Below are 9092 nucleotides of genomic sequence, written 5' to 3'. Positions count from 1 at the left end.
TCAAAGGAGCACCTATTAGAAAATGACCTGGGGTCAAATATTCTAAGTCAGAGGAATCATTATTAATTGCCATAAGAGGCCTTGAATTTAATATTCCTTCTACTTGAGTAATCAAAGTATTAAACTCCTCATATGTTAAAATATTATTTCCCATCACCCTTTTTATATGATATTTAGCACTCTTCATCCCGGCCTCCCATAGACCCCCAAATACTGGAGAATAACTTGGGATGAAGCAAAATTCAATTTTATCATCAAGGCAAAAGTTGTTTAACTTAATGTTGTCGTTTAGAAGTTTTTGAAGTTGATTATTTGCTCCCTTGAATGTGGCACCATTGTCACAAAAGATCTTGGATGATTTACCCCTTCTAGAAATGAATCTTTTTAATGAAGCTAAAAAAGTATCTGTTGTTAGATCAGAGAGTAAATCCATATGAATTGCCTTCACAGAAAAGCAAACAAACAATGCTATATATGCCTTTGTCGTTATAGACTTTCTAATCCGTGACTGTTTAATTTGGAAGGGACCACAGAAGTCTATACCAACATTCTGAAAGACCCTCGATGAACGTACCCTTTGTTCAGGAAGAGATCCCATTAACTGTTCACTGCACTTGGCCTTACATTTAAAACAGGTTACGCATTTGTGCAAAATCCTTTTAATTTCTTTAGTGGCACTAATAATCCAAAAATTTTGATTTAATGAACTTAAAACTTGTTTCGGACCTGCATGTAAAAGTCTTAAGTGCTCTCTGTGAATCAAAAGATCAGTGATATGATTGTTTTTGGGAACGATCAAAGGATGTTTTTTATTAAAAGAAATATCTGAGTTCTCCAGTCTACCACCAACTCTTAACAGTCCCTGAGAGTCCAAGAAAGGATATAAAGAATTTAAATTAGACTTAATTGCTGTGTTGTTGGTTAGACATTTTATTTCCTCAGAAAAATGAAAACTTTGTTCATACTTAATAATGGTTTTAAGGCTATTTTCTAGTTCTACAACTGTTAAACTTCCAGTAATCTTTTTATTTTTATTTTTTATATTATTTACAAATCGTAGGCAATAAGCCACTATTTTTTGAAGTTTTGTTAAGCTAGAGAATTTTATGAAGAAAGATTCTGGTTTGACCTTAGCTAAAGTGACAACTTTATATTCAGGCAAATGGTCTGGAGTAGAAAATGGAATTTCAAAGTGCAAGAATTCAATATTTGAAAGAATTTCAGGACCATTAAACCAAAGATTGTTTGAATTAATTTCATGAGGTTCAAGTCCACGAGAAAGACAATCTGCTGGATTTTCCTTAGTGTTTATATACAACCATTTAAATTCGGATGTCATTTCTTGAATTTTAATAATTCTATTGGCAACATAGGGATTCAATTTCAAAGGTTCGGATTTTATCCAAGCTAAGACAATGTTTGAATCTGAATATAAAAATACCTTACTGACTTTATCTTTTAACAGTTCAAAAACCTTGTGAGATAGTTTTGAAAGCAACAAAGCACTGTTCAGTTCAAGTCTTGGCATAGTTAGTTTTTTGTTTATAGGAACAATCCTAGATTTGGAACAAATCAAATTTACATGTACTTTATTTTCAAAAATAGTCCTCGCATAAATAACAGCTCCATATGCAATCAAGGAGGAGTCACAAAAGCCAACTATTTCAATATGAAGAGCACCAGTAAAGTTTAAATTTCTTTGGACAGTCACTGTGGGCATGCTCATTAAGCTTTCAACAAAATTTTTCCAAGTGTCAAGTAACTCACTGGAAATTATAGCATCCCATTTGACCTTACTTAACCAAAGTTTTTGCATAATTACCTTAGCAGCTACTAAAACTGGGCCCACTAATCCCAAAGGATCATAAAATTTGGAAACAAAACTGAGAATCTGTCTTTTAGTTACACATTCATTTATATCAACTTTTGGACAACTAAATTTAAAATTATCTGTTTTTGTATCATAAGTCAATCCCAGAGTCTTTACCGTTAAATCGTTTTTGCTGATGTTAATTTCATCAAAATTTTGTTTATTTTTAGGAATATCATTTAAAATTTGTAAATTATTTGAGCACCATTTGTGCAACTCGAAGGACCTTAATTTGAGCAGCGAGATAAGTTCATTTTTTAGTTTTATCGTTTCTTCGATTGTGTCACACCCACACAAAATATCATCAACGTAGGTGTTATTAAGAAGAGCTTTAGAAGCCAAAGGATAGCGTTTACCTTCAGTTCGGGCTAATTCTACCAAACATCTGGTAGCTAAAAAGGAAGAACTTCTTAAACCATATGTTACAGTTTGAAGTTGAATACATTGTAAACTGCCATTTTTCTCTCGCCACAAAATATTTTGTAACTGGCAATGGTCTGGATGTACAAAAACCATTCTATACATTTGTTTAATATCTGTCAAAAGGACGTAATTATATTTTCTAAAAAGAACAAGAATATCGAAGAGCTCATTTTGAACTACAGCACCATTATAGAGATAATCATTGATGCATTTTTTCTTTTTTGATTTCATGCTGCCATCAAAGACTACTCTTAATTTTGTTGTTTTTTTGTCTTCACGTATCACTGGATGGTGAGCCATGAAGTATAAAGAACCACTATTTAAGTCATATGTACTAAGACTTACTATTTTTGCATGCTTTAGAGCTAAATATTCATCAATAAAACTTTTGTATTGAGAGTACAGCTCAGGATTGACTTTAAATCTTTTTTCTAGATTTTCAAAGCGTTTTAATGCTACAGAAAATGAATCTCCTAAATCCAAATCAGGTAGATTTTGTTTTAATGGTAATTTAACTTGGTATTTATTATTTACTACTTGCAAAGAATTTTCAAAATTAATCTCACAAGCTTCCTGCTCTGTCGAATATTCCGGAAAAATTTCTGGAACCTTCTCGGTTTCCCAAAATTGAGAAACAATATTTTCTAAATTATTTTTCATGCTTAAATGAAAAGCAGAAAAATTACAAATTTGTAGTGATGGAGCAGAACCACTAACTATGAAACCAAATAGAGTATTTTGTAATATAATCTGGTCTACTTGTATTTTATCGGAGAGCAAAATATGAAATGAAATATTTGCCCCAAACAATATATCAATTGTGCCAGATTTATTGAAGTCATCATCAGACAATTTAATATTTTTAGGAATATTTAAATTTGAAACATTGAAATTTGTTTGTGGTATATCACTAGTAATTTTAGATAAGCACACATGCTTTTTGATCGATCCTGACAAATAATAAATTTAACTTACAAAAACCAATCATAGTATTCTTACACTACGTTAACATCAAGTATAATAGTGTTAGTTAAGTGTGTATAGAAAAACATTTTCTGTGAGTACATATTTTTCTATTAATAAGTATTTCATAACCAAAGAATTTTATAAAACCGTCAATAAACAACACCAGTCATTGATCGACACCAATTTTTTGTCTTTAAAGACAATTACCAAAACCCGAAGCGGAACAGGTCCGTACTTAGGAAAATCAAATGGTGTTGAGAAATGGAATTCGACGTCACTAATAATAGCGATGAATCATTATCGCAATCCACATCACAAAAACCTTTATCTTACTCTGCTGCAGCTAGTAGACAAAAAGAGACAATCTATCCATCCAAGCTACAAGCAGTAGTTTTTAATTCTCTCAATGATGTTAAATTAGAAGAATACTTGTTAGCGGTAGGAGCTTTAGTTAGTCCAAAACACATTATTTTTTCATCAAGAATCACCACCAATCGTATCTGTATCTATTTCTCAACCAAACAAGTCGTAGATGAATTTTTTTCAAACAGTAGAGGTTTCATCACTGTAAACAATACACAAATTCAAGTCCGTAGACTAATTACTCCAAGTGAAAGACTCCTAATATCCAATGTTTCTCCCACTATCCCGCATAAGGTAATAGAAAACGAACTACTGCTCTTAGGGCTAAAACCAACTTCGTCAATGTCATTTTTGCGAATAGGAACCAACAATCCTGAATACAAACATGTACTCAGTTTCCGTCGACATATTTACGTATCTCCACCCACAGGTCCAATTCCGGATACCATTTTAATAACTCATGAAGATACTACAAATCGAATTTTTTTGACATTAGACAACTTATGTTTCATTTGCAAACAACATGGCCACATTTCCAGTAGTTGCTCAGTAAATGTAAATCACTCAGAAACAGCTGTCCCAACTGCTACACTTTCAAACAGAAACGAACCTAGTACAGTAACTTCAACAGAAACGACTGCTATTACACCTTCAACAACATGCACTTCTACAATCATATCAAATAATTCAACGCCACTAACAAAAATATTATCTACAACCAACCTAACACCTCTTGATACATCAACTACAGATAATACAATGCCAGTGATATCCAAACCAAATATATCCACCTCATCAGCCCCCTCACCTCACATAGTCATAACTAACCAGCCTTCATCTTCCAGTCTAAGCAATAATTCTTGCTCGGTTAATGAAAATAAAGAGAATCCAGCACCAAAAGAATTTAGCGTATCCAACGAAGAAAATACATCTAAATCATCCTCCAAACGAACTGTATCTGAAGCAATATCACCCCCGATTGAGACATCAGCTAGTGACGATGTATTTTCAAAGCCAACTCAGAAACAAAAAAGAATAAAAACAAAAATATCAACAATACCATTAGAAACGCTAATGCAACCAATTAAAGAATTATTCAATTCCGAAAAGCAAATATTAACTTTTGAGGAAACAGTTGATTTATTTGAAAACGCTCATGGAACAAAAGATGTTATCAGCGTTATAAATAAATATACAGCAGACATTCTAGAATTTAAAAAACTCATAACCAAAATTCATTCATATACATCCGAACGCTCATTAAAATTGAAATGTACAAAGCTTAACAAAAAAATTACGAGACAGCTCACAAAAGACAACTACGAGGATGAAGAACCTGACACGGATACATCGACTGAATTATCCCAGGAGCTGAACATTCAATAATTATAACTATAACATTCAATTTATTACAATGGAATATAAATGGGTTTTATACCCATTATGAAATGCTAAAACTTTTAATTAATGATATTACCCCCGCTATCATTTGTCTCCAAGAAACGAATTTCAAAGACCAATATTGCCACACATTTAAAAATTTTTCAACATTTTATAAAAATAGAAACAACCAGGAAAAAGCAAGTGGTGGAGTGGCCATTTATGTTAAAAATACTCTTGAAGCACAAACGATTCCACTAAAAACAGACATCGAAGCTGTAGCCGTCTCAGTTAAAGCTTCCCAATGCATTAATATATGTTGCATCTATACTCCCCCAAACACACTTATCACCTTAACCGACTTAAAAGCACTCATTTCACAAATACCTATGCCCAGACTAATAGTAGGAGATTTCAATAGTCACAACCCAATGTGGGGCTCAACAAATTTTAATATCAAAGGCAGACTAATCGAAGACTTGTTAACTGAAGAAAATTTAAACATTCTCAATGATGGAAGACCAACCAGATTTAATGTACATACTGGTACAACATCGGCAATCGATCTATCGATTTGTGACCCAACTCTTTCAACTGCTCTTAATTGGGATCCCCTACCCTTTTTGTATGGGAGCGACCATTACCCAATAAAAATGTCTGTATTTTCTGATGACAATATCTCTGAATACCAACCAGTCCGAAAATGGAACCTGAAAAACGCTAATTGGTACAAGTACGCTGATGCCATAGAAACAGGCATAGAATCACAAGAATCTAGTTTTGAAAACACTGATATAAATGAAACTCTTAACATTTTTACGAATATTATTACATACGCGGCAGAAACACATATAGGAAAAACTAAAATATTAAGGAAACACAGACCTCTACCATGGTGGAATACGGAATGTCAAAATGCAATCAAGCAATATAAAGCATCTTTTAATAAAATGAAAAAACATAGTAACACAACTAACATAACTGAATACAAAAAACAGAGAGCACATGCTCGATATATAACAAAAAATGCTCGAAAAACCAACTGGAGGAAATTTGTCTCAAATATAAACAGTACAACACCTTTATCTACAGTCTGGGCCAATATTCGTAAAATATCAGGAAAAAACAAATTTTACCAAGTGCCTTTTATTACTCACAATACTAATATAATAACAAAACCTAATGAAATAGCTGATGCTTTTGCTACATACTTCGAAAAAAACTCCAGCAATAGCAACTATTCCGAAGAGTTTATACAACACAATATCATCACAGAAAAACAACAGCTCGATTGTGAAGATAGAGATAACAGTTCCTTCAATATCCCTTTAACCTTAGATGAACTTAACTTTGCCCTTAATACTACAAAAAACTCTGCTCCTGGACCCGATAATATACCTTTAGTATTCTTGGAAAAACTGCCAGACAATGCAAAGTGTACTCTTCTAAAAATTTTCAATCGAATATGGTTAAATAATGTCTTTCCAACCTCCTGGAGTGATTCAATAATTATACCTATTCTCAAACCTAACAATGCACGAACTAAAATTTCCTCATATAGACCCATCTCTCTCACCAATGTAATGTGCAAAGTCATGGAAAAAATAGTTAATAAAAGATTGCTATGGATATTAGAAGAAAATCACCTCCTGGTTAACGAGCAAAGTGGATTTCGACAAAATCGAACTACTACTGACAACCTCATTGATTTAGAATCTGAAATTCTTGAATCTTTCGCAAACAAACAGGAAACTATTGCAGTATTCATAGACATTACAAAAGCATTTGACACAGCATGGCGTTACGATATTATCAGATCATTACACACTTGGAATATTAGAGGTAATATCATTAATTTCATTTCAAATTTCCTTAAACAACGCAATTTTCAAGTAAGAGTCAATCACTGCACATCTTCAATAAGACTTCAAGCAAATGGCACCCCTCAGGGGTCTGTAATAAGCGCAACGTTATTTTTAATTGCCATTAATAATATTATAGCATCAAACTCCAGCTTAGTTCATGGCAGATTATATGCGGATGATCTGGTATTAGTATCTTCAGGAAAAAACATCTCATCAGTACAGCGTCACTTACAAACCTCACTTCATGAACTCGAAAACTGGTCGAAGAAAACAGGATTTCAGTTTTCACTCAGCAAATCGAAGTGTTTGTTATTTTCAAAGAAACGTGATCCGAATAAACCGCAACTAAAATTATGTAACCAAATCCTGAATTATGCCGATGATATTAGGTTTTTAGGGATGATTTTTGATACGAAACTCACATGGAAAAAACACATTCTACAAATAAAAAAAACATGCCAAAATGGAATTAATCTTATGAAAACTCTCTCTAATAAAAACTATGGAGCTGACTATAACTGCCTAATCCATATTTATAAAACCCTAATTAGATCTAAAATAGATTACGGTTCCATAGTATATGCATCTGCGAAAGAATCCTTATTACACCACCTTGACGTAATCCAAAATACGGCATTAAGAATAGCTACAGGAGCATTTCGGACCAGCCCAATAGAAAGTTTACGAGCAGAAACTGGAGAGCCATCACTTGAACATAGAAGGATGCACTTAACTCTCACATACGCATTTGCTGCTAATTCTAATCCAAACAATCCATCTAGAAATAACATATTCACTGATCGTTTTAAAAACCTATATACTGAAAATAGGAACATGAAACCGCCATTCTACGAAAGAGTTAGGCAAACCCTTAGGACTTTACAAATTCCGATACCAAATACCTATTCCAACTTCATAGAAATTCCTCCTCCTTGGACATTAAGCATTCCTCAATCCGATACATCCTTAAATATCTTTAGAAAGAACGATACTCCACACTCCTTAATAAAAAATACTTTCATCAACAAACTAACAAAATTTTCTAAGTCCTATCATATATATACAGACGCTTCTAAAACATCTACTGGAGTTGGGGCAGCTGTCATTACTCCAAATAGTACACTTGAGTATAAACTACCATCCTTAAGCTGTATACATACTGGCGAGCTATACGCCATCTATCAATCTCTCGTTCATATTAACTCCAGTAATATATCCAATGCTCTTATAATTACCGATTCCCTCAGTTCCATCCATACCATTAACCAACTGTACACGAAGCATCCAATTGCTCTCCTAATTAAAAAAGAACTAGCTACCATTCAAAACAACAACCATATTGTACAATTCCTATGGGTTCCTTCACACATTGGCCTCCAAGGAAATGAAGCGGCGGATCGGACAGCTCAACAAGCCAGGGACAGTGAAACCGCGAGTGAAGTGAGAGATGTAGTTCTTAATGATTTAAAATCATTTATTAAAGTGAAAGTCGAAAATCTGTGGCAAAACCAGTGGGACAGTTCAACTTCAAAACTTCGCGAAGTGAAAACGTTTGTAAAACCGTGGAAATCTCAAATTCACAACAGAACTCACCATGTCATTGTTACTCGCCTTCGTCTAGGACATACCCGACTTACCCACGGACACATAATTGGTCACACTAATCCCACTTTATGTGAAAACTGTAATATCCCACTAAGTGTTAAGCATGTACTTGCAGAGTGTCCAAAATACCAGTTGCAGAGACAGAACAACCACATCCTCGGATCAACAAGTGAAATCTTAGGAGAAAATTGTAAAATTGAACACTTGGTAAAATTCCTTAAAGATATCAATGTATTTAACAAAATCTAACATATGTAAATAAATTACCTTATGTATATGTATATGTCGCTAATAACCTCCGAGGTTGATGCGACCATTTTGTAAAATAAAAAAAAAAAAAACTAGTAATTTTATCCACCACAGAACATTTTATATTTGTGCTATAATCAAACACACATGACTCAATTTTTAAATTTACAGCCTTTTGCACATTGGTAATATTTTCAGAAATACCTAAGATATTGACATTATTATTAAATGTTTTTAAGTTTAATTTACTTACCAATCTACTTGTTACTAATGATATTTGAGATCCTGTATCCAGGAGACCTCTGGCAGTGATATAATCACCCCTTTTTGTTCTAATTTTTACCTTCACTGTTGGTAACAGAACATTATTA

The sequence above is a fragment of the Diabrotica virgifera genome, chromosome 1 (assembly GCF_917563875.1).
Source record: "Diabrotica virgifera virgifera chromosome 1, PGI_DIABVI_V3a".
In the NCBI taxonomy this organism is placed as follows: domain Eukaryota; kingdom Metazoa; phylum Arthropoda; class Insecta; order Coleoptera; family Chrysomelidae; genus Diabrotica; species Diabrotica virgifera.
The sequence above is the reverse complement of the archived record's forward strand: the minus strand, read 5'-3'. Positions refer to the sequence as shown.